A 7396-nucleotide genomic window follows, 5' to 3' on the forward strand; every position below is an offset into this window, starting at 1 on the left:
TTGAGGCCTTGAACACTAATGAGCGAAGACCAGATGAGTTGTGGGAGGATATCAAATTTATCCAGGAAGAGTGCAAACGGTCATTGCAAAGACAGAAGAGGAAGCGAAGACCAAAATGGATGTCAGAAGAGACTCTGAATATTGCACAGGAGCACAGAGAAGCCAAATCACAAGGAATAAAACCTTACCTCTCAATAACCACACTCAATGTGAATGGTTTAAATGCACCATTGAAGAGAGGAGTAGCAGATTGGATAAAAACCCAAAATCCATCAATATGTTGTCTACAAGAGACACATCTAAAAAATGAAGATAAAGAAAGACTAAAAATGAAGGGATGCGAAAAAACATAACAAGCAAATGACAACAATAACAAAACAAGCAGGAATAGTGATACTAATCTCTGATAAAAGAAATTTCATTGCAAAACCATCACAAAGGACAAAAAAGGTCACTACATAATGCTCAAAGGGTCAATAGAACAAGAGGATATAACAACATAGAGTATCTATGCAGCAAGTGAAAGACCTGCAAAATATATAAAACAAAGACTAACAAAATCGAAAAAGGAAATAAAAAACACTTCTATAGTACTTGGAGGCTTCAATACAATCCTCTCAAGAAAAGATAGAACTACCAGAAAGAATCTCAACAAATGCACTCAAGAATTAAACCACACAATAAACCAACTAGATCTCATGATATTTAAAGGCTAATGCACCCCCCAAAAAGCACAGTATACCTTCTTTCCCATGTGAACGGAACATTCTCCAGAATAGATCACATTCTAGCTCACAAGGCAAGCAACAACAAATTCAAAAACATATAAATTATACAAAGTATCTTCTCAGACGACAGTGCCACAAAATAAGAAATTAATAACAAGAGGATAAAGGAGAAAAAAACCATACATTTGGAAGCTGAACAACAACTTGCTTCAACTAGAGTGGGTACTAGAAGAAATAAAAAATGAAATTAAAAGTTTCTTGAAACAAATGACAATAAAAATGCAACTTACCAAAACTTCTGGAAAACAGCCAAAGCAGCAATCAGAGAACAACTTATAGCAATAAGCAAACACATCAAAAGGTAGGAAAAATTGGTCATTGACTCTCTAACCTAACAGCTCCAATAAACTGAAAAGGAACAGCAAGAAAACCCAAAACCCTCTAAAATACCTGAAATTATAAGAATTAGAGCAGAAATAAATGAGATAGAAAACAAACAAAGAAACAAACAAAAAAAACCCAAAAAAAACAAAAAACCGAACCAATTGAAACCATCAACAAAACAAGGAGTTGGTTCTTTGAAAAGATCAATAAAATTGACAAACCACTAGCAAAACTAACAAAAGAAGGAAAAGAAACAAATAATCTGAGTAAGAGATAAAACAGGCAACATCACAACAGAATCAACTAAAATAAAAAGACTAACATTGAATTATTATGAAAAAATATACTCAAACAAATATAAAAACCTAGAGGAAATGAAAAAACACTTGGAATGTACACACTACCTAAACTGATAGAAAATGAAATTAAAAAACTGAACAGACCCATTACAAAACAAGAAATTGGAAAGGTAATAAAACAACTTCCAACCAAAATAAGCCCTGGGCCAGATGGTTTTACAATTGAATTTTATCAAACATTCAGAAAAGAAATGTCACCAAATCTACATAAACTATTTCAGGAAATAGAAAACAGATGGAATTCTTCCACACTCATTTTATGAAGCAAACATATCCTTAATAAAAAGCCAGGTAAAGAAACCACCAAAATACAAAATTACAGGCCAATATCTCTTATGAACACAGATACACAAATCCTGAATAAAATCCTGGCCAATAGAATCTAACGATACATCAAAAAAATAATTTATGATGACCAAGTGGGATTCATAACAGGTATGCAAGGATACTTCAACATAAGAAAAACGATCAATGTAATTCATGACATTAACAAAGTAAAGAACAAGAACCACATGATCCTATCAATTGATGCAGAAAAGGCCTTTGACAAAATCAGTACCCTTTCCTGATTAAAACACTCTACAAAATAGGATTAGAGGGGAATTGCTTCAATATAGTAAAAAGTACATAGGGAAATCAAAGAGCCAACATTGTTCTCATTGGAGAAAGATTAAAGGTATTCCCTTTGAGAACAGGAAGTAGGCAAGGATGCCCACTATCACCTTTCCTATTCAAAATTGTGTTTGAAGTCTTAGCAATAGCAGTATTTGAAGTCTTAGCAATAGCAATAAGACAAGACAAGGAAATAAAAGGTATCCAAATTAGCAAAGAGGAGGTGAAATTATACCTGTGGCAGATTATATGACTGTAAACTGAGAAAACCCTATTGACTCAGCAAGAAAACTACAGGACATAGTTGAGCAATTCAGCAAAGTGGCAGGATACAAGACCAACATACAAAAATCAACTGAATTTCTCTACAGAGACAAAAAGAAAACAGAACCGGAGCTTAGAAAAACAATACCCTTCACAATTGTTAATCACAAGATTAAATACCTGGGAATAAATCTAAGCAGAAGCACAAAGGATTTATTCAAAGAAAAATACAAAACATTACTACAAGAAACAAAAAGAGACTTTGAGAAGTCAAAGAATATCCCTTGCTCATGGATAGGAAGACAATATTGTGAAAGTGACAATATTACTAAAGGCAATTTACACATTCAATGCAATCCCAATACAAATAACAATCCCATTCTTCAATGAGATGGAAAAGGCAATCTCCAATTTCATTTGGAATGGAAAGAGGCCCCGAATAAGCAAAGCACTCCTTAAAAATAGAAAAAAGGTGGGAGGCATCTCACTCCCTAATGTCAGACGAAGCTTCAGAATCCTTGACTCCAAGGAGCATTCTGGCTTCACCCTCTCCAGGACAAATCTGTTTGTTCTGTTACCAGTCCATGGTCTATTGAACACTGTTCACTAGCACCACAGCTGAAAGGCATCAATTTTCTATTATCCCTAGTCACTGTCCAGCTCTCCAAAGCATAACACGTAATTACAAAGACTATAGCCTGGATCAGGCCCACCTTAGTCTCCAGCCTGATGTCGTTGCTCTTCCATACTCTTGAGAGGTCCCTCACAACTGACTTTCCCAATGCAATTCATTTCCTGATTTCCTGGCTGCTGTTACTAAGGGTGTTGACTGTGGAAACAAGTAAACTAAAACTGTTAACTATCTCAATCTCTTTACCATCTATACTGATGCTGCCAATTGGCCCAGTGGTAAGAATCTGTTTTCTTGATGTTGAGCTTCAATCCATATTGAAGACTGCAGTCCTTGACTTTCTGCAGCAAGCACTTTAGGCGCTCCTCAGTTTCAGCAAGCAGCATTGTGTCACCTGCATAACACAGGTTTTTGATGATTCTTCTACCAATCCTGATGCCACATTAGGCTGAATGAAATATCTCAGCCACAAAAAGACAAATACTGCATAGTGCCACTCTTGTAGAACAGTACTGACATCAGGGTTGGGGTGAGACTGAGAGAAAATTGGATAAATTATGTATACTACATTGAAACAGATGAGGGAAAGAACAGTTTAAAAGTGATATATGATAGGGTATTATGTTTATGAGAAGAGTCCAGAATGAAGGTTGCATAGTGGAGTGTCCTCAGGGGGAGGGGGAATTGTGTACCAATGAAAGAATTTTCCTTTTACTCTTCAAGAGAAGAGTGAACTGGGTCCAGGAAGAGGTGGGCAGGGAGAAAAGTGCAACAATGAATGAATGGAAATCCAAAATATCTGTAAACATTCATTAAAATTAATTACAAATAAAAACTAAATATGAACCTCATCTAGTCAGCTGGCCAGGTTATCCTGCAGATTTTTTGGCACAACTTGGTCAATGTGTCCAGAGCAACATCTATTTGCTGAAATATGTCAGTTGGTATTCCTTCAATTCCTGGGCCTTATTTTCCCCCCAATTCTTTCAGAGCAGCTTGAACTTCCTCCTTCATCACCATTGCATCTTGATCATATGTTGTTTCATGAAATCCTTCTGTGTCAGCCAATTCTTTTTTGGTACAGTGACTCTGTATACTCCCTATCTTCTTTTTGCTTCGTGGATGATTTAATATTCTGCTCATAAGCATCGTTAAGTTTTGAAACTCACGACTTGAATTTTTTTCCGTCAGTTCTTTCAGCTTTAGAAATGCCAAGTGAGTTTAGCCCTTTCGATTTTCTGACTCCAACTCTTGTCATATTTCATTCTAGTTCTTTGCATTGTCTTCCTGTGCTCCCCTTTGAAATCTTCTGTTCAGCTCCTTAACGTCTTGATTTTGTCCATTTACTTTGGCTTCTTAGCACTCTAGTGCAATATTTAGTCTCTTTTGACATCTATCTTGGTCTTTTCTTCCTTCTCTATCTTTAAAATGACCTTTTGCATTCTTTGTGGATGATATTCTTGATACCCTCCCACAGCTAATCTGGTCTCTTTGCTCATTAGTGCTCATCTTTTATTGAGAAAGTTTTGAAATTCAGGTAGGATAGACTCAAGGTCAAATTTTAGCTCCCATGGATTTGATTTAACCTTCTTTAGCTTTAATTTGAACTTGCATATGAGTAGTTGATGGTCTGTCCACAATCAGCACCTGGCCTTGTTTTCAAGTTGATATTAAGCGTCTCTAACGACTCTTTCCACACATATAATCTGATTCCTGTGCATACTATTAACTGAAATCTATATGTATAGTCTGTGTTTATGCTTCTTTAAAAAAGGTATTCATATTTCTTTAAAAAGGCATTTGCAATGGATAAATCATTGATTGTACCAAATTCTTTGATTCTATCTCCAGCATCATTTCTATCACCAAGTCCATATCTCCAGCATCATTTCTATCACCAAGTCCACATTTTCTGACTGCTGATCCTTCTTCCCTGTTCCTATTTTTTGTTTTGTTTGTTTGTTTGTTTGTTTGTTTTGTGGTGGTTTTATTTGGGTTTTTTTTTCAGATAGAGTTTTAATTCCTTTTTGTATTCCAGTGTTTGCTAGGCAAAGTCTAGTTAAACTTCACAGCTGTTGGCTCCTTGGAGGAGAACCTCAGACACCATTTTAGGGCCTCTCTGCCATAATAGGCTTATATGGCCAAAGGAGTAGATTTTCCACATGGCTGCATCAATAACTCACAGGTACCCTACATTATAAGGTAGGACTGCCTGGAGTGTTTTCTGGACTGACAGGTCTTTTCTCCCATGGAACTTCTAGGTAGGTTTAAACCTCTAACCTTCTATGTGATTAACCATTGTACTTAACCACAAGAGCTCCTAGTTTTTGTCTAAACTGTCCTTTTTTATCACTCAGAAGAGATTAGTTTTAGCATATAATCCTCCTCAAGAGTGTCAGAAACAAAATTATATTTCCTTGACTCCATAATAAACACTCTTGGTACCAGCAGTCAGGAAATCAAAAGATGAATTACACTGGGAAAGTCTGCTGTCAGGGACTTCTCCAGAATTTTGAAGAGCAATGATGTCAGTCTGGAGCTAAGGTGCAACTGAGTCAGTCCAGGGTCTTCGTAATTACATGCTATGCATCAGAAAGCTGGACAATGACTAGATGATAGAAAGGGAATTGATGCCTTTGAGCTTTGGTGCTGCAGAAGAGTATTGAATATACCATGGACTGCTAAAAGAACAAACAGACTAATCCTGGAGAGGGTGAAACCAGGCTGCTCCTTGGAGGCAAAGATTCTGAAACTATGTTTGACATACTTTGGGCATGTTGTAAGGAGGATCCAGTCCTTGGAGAGGGACATTATGCTTGGGAGGGTGGAGGGACAGCAAAGAAGGGGAAGACCCTTGATGGAATGGATTACTTAGTGACTGAGGTAATGGGGGTAGGCATGTCAGAGACAATAATGTTGGTTCAGGACACAGAAGGGGTCAGAACTACTGTACATAGGGTCTCTATGAGTCACAGGAGACTTGATGGCACATAACAACAACAACAACAACAACAACAACAACAATAACAATAGGATTATATCCACATGTACAGGAGTCAGGACCCCTATGCATTTGGGGAAACACACGTCTATACACAACAGTATCTAAAAGTGATGTTCACATCTAATGCTAATATATAGGCACAGTCTGGGATTAAGTGTTAAAATTTCTGTTTCAAGGAGGAGTAACTAGCAAAAAATAATGCAAATATAATCTGTAGTAATATTGCTTGATATAAGTAAACAAAGACATTAAGATGCAGACAAGATAAAAGATTTGTGCAAAAGAATTCTGATATATATATAATTTGGCAACTATATAACAATGATTAAAAAACTAGTATGTGGTCATATATGTAGATGTATAAACATGTATGTATTCACTTGGTGAAGGTAATAATCTATGTTAAGTACAGATTAAAGTATTTGTATATACAAGTACATACATATATGTATGTGCACACACATGTATTCGGAGATGTCACGGTTACAACTACTTCAGATATACCTTGCAAGAAGATATACTTTGCAAGAATGGTTTTCTAGGTTTGAAGGCTTAAGATCTTAAAGGGACAATTCAATCATCAATTAGCTTTACAAATTTCATCTTCTGCATCCTAGTAATGTGAGAAGTCTCAGGAACTAAATGGCTTGTGGAGAATCCCCCCCAAAACAAATAAATCAACAATTCCTAGAAGAAACTGATTTGCAAGGCTAAAAACCTATAGCAGCTCATCTATCTTGAGACCAGATGGTGCTATGCAACCATTACTATATATTCTAATCAGAGCTATAGTAGACAGACAGTGAAAAAAACACCAAACAGGAAAAAAACATGAAACAGAACCCAAATTCTTGAAAAGTTCAGACTTACTAGACCAACACTAGAGAACTCTCTGAGACTCTTGCCTTGAGATATTCTTTAAATGCTAATGCTGAAGTGAAACTATCTCCTAAGATTACACTTAATGACATAATGTAATAAAGTATATTACTCACAAGTGTAATGCTGCTGATCAAAAGCATCTTTTTGAGATATAGAAGGCAATGATTGGTCTAAAACAAAGATGAGAAGATATACAGGAGCAGGAAGACTAGTGTACCAGAAATGAAGCAACTGAGTGCAATTTAAACAGAATTAGTTACATGGTGCAATTAAAGAATATAACTAATGTCACTGAATAATTTGAGTAGAAACTGCCAAACAAGAACTTAATTTGCCAAGTAAACTTACACCAAAGCCACAATGAAATGTGAAACTCTAGAAAGAAGAAAAATCTATCTTTAATGGACCCTACTGATTTTGCTTCTCTGGTATTCATTCCCTTTCCTTTCCTTTCCTTTCCTTTCCTTTCCTTTCCTTTCCTTTCCTTTCCTTTCCTTTCCTTTCCTTTCCTTTCCTTTCCTTTCCTTTCCTT

This window comes from Elephantulus edwardii, unplaced genomic scaffold (genome assembly GCF_000299155.1).
Source record: "Elephantulus edwardii isolate Elephantulus edwardi_28Jun2011 unplaced genomic scaffold, EleEdw1.0 scaffold00434, whole genome shotgun sequence".
NCBI classification, from domain to species: domain Eukaryota; kingdom Metazoa; phylum Chordata; class Mammalia; order Macroscelidea; family Macroscelididae; genus Elephantulus; species Elephantulus edwardii.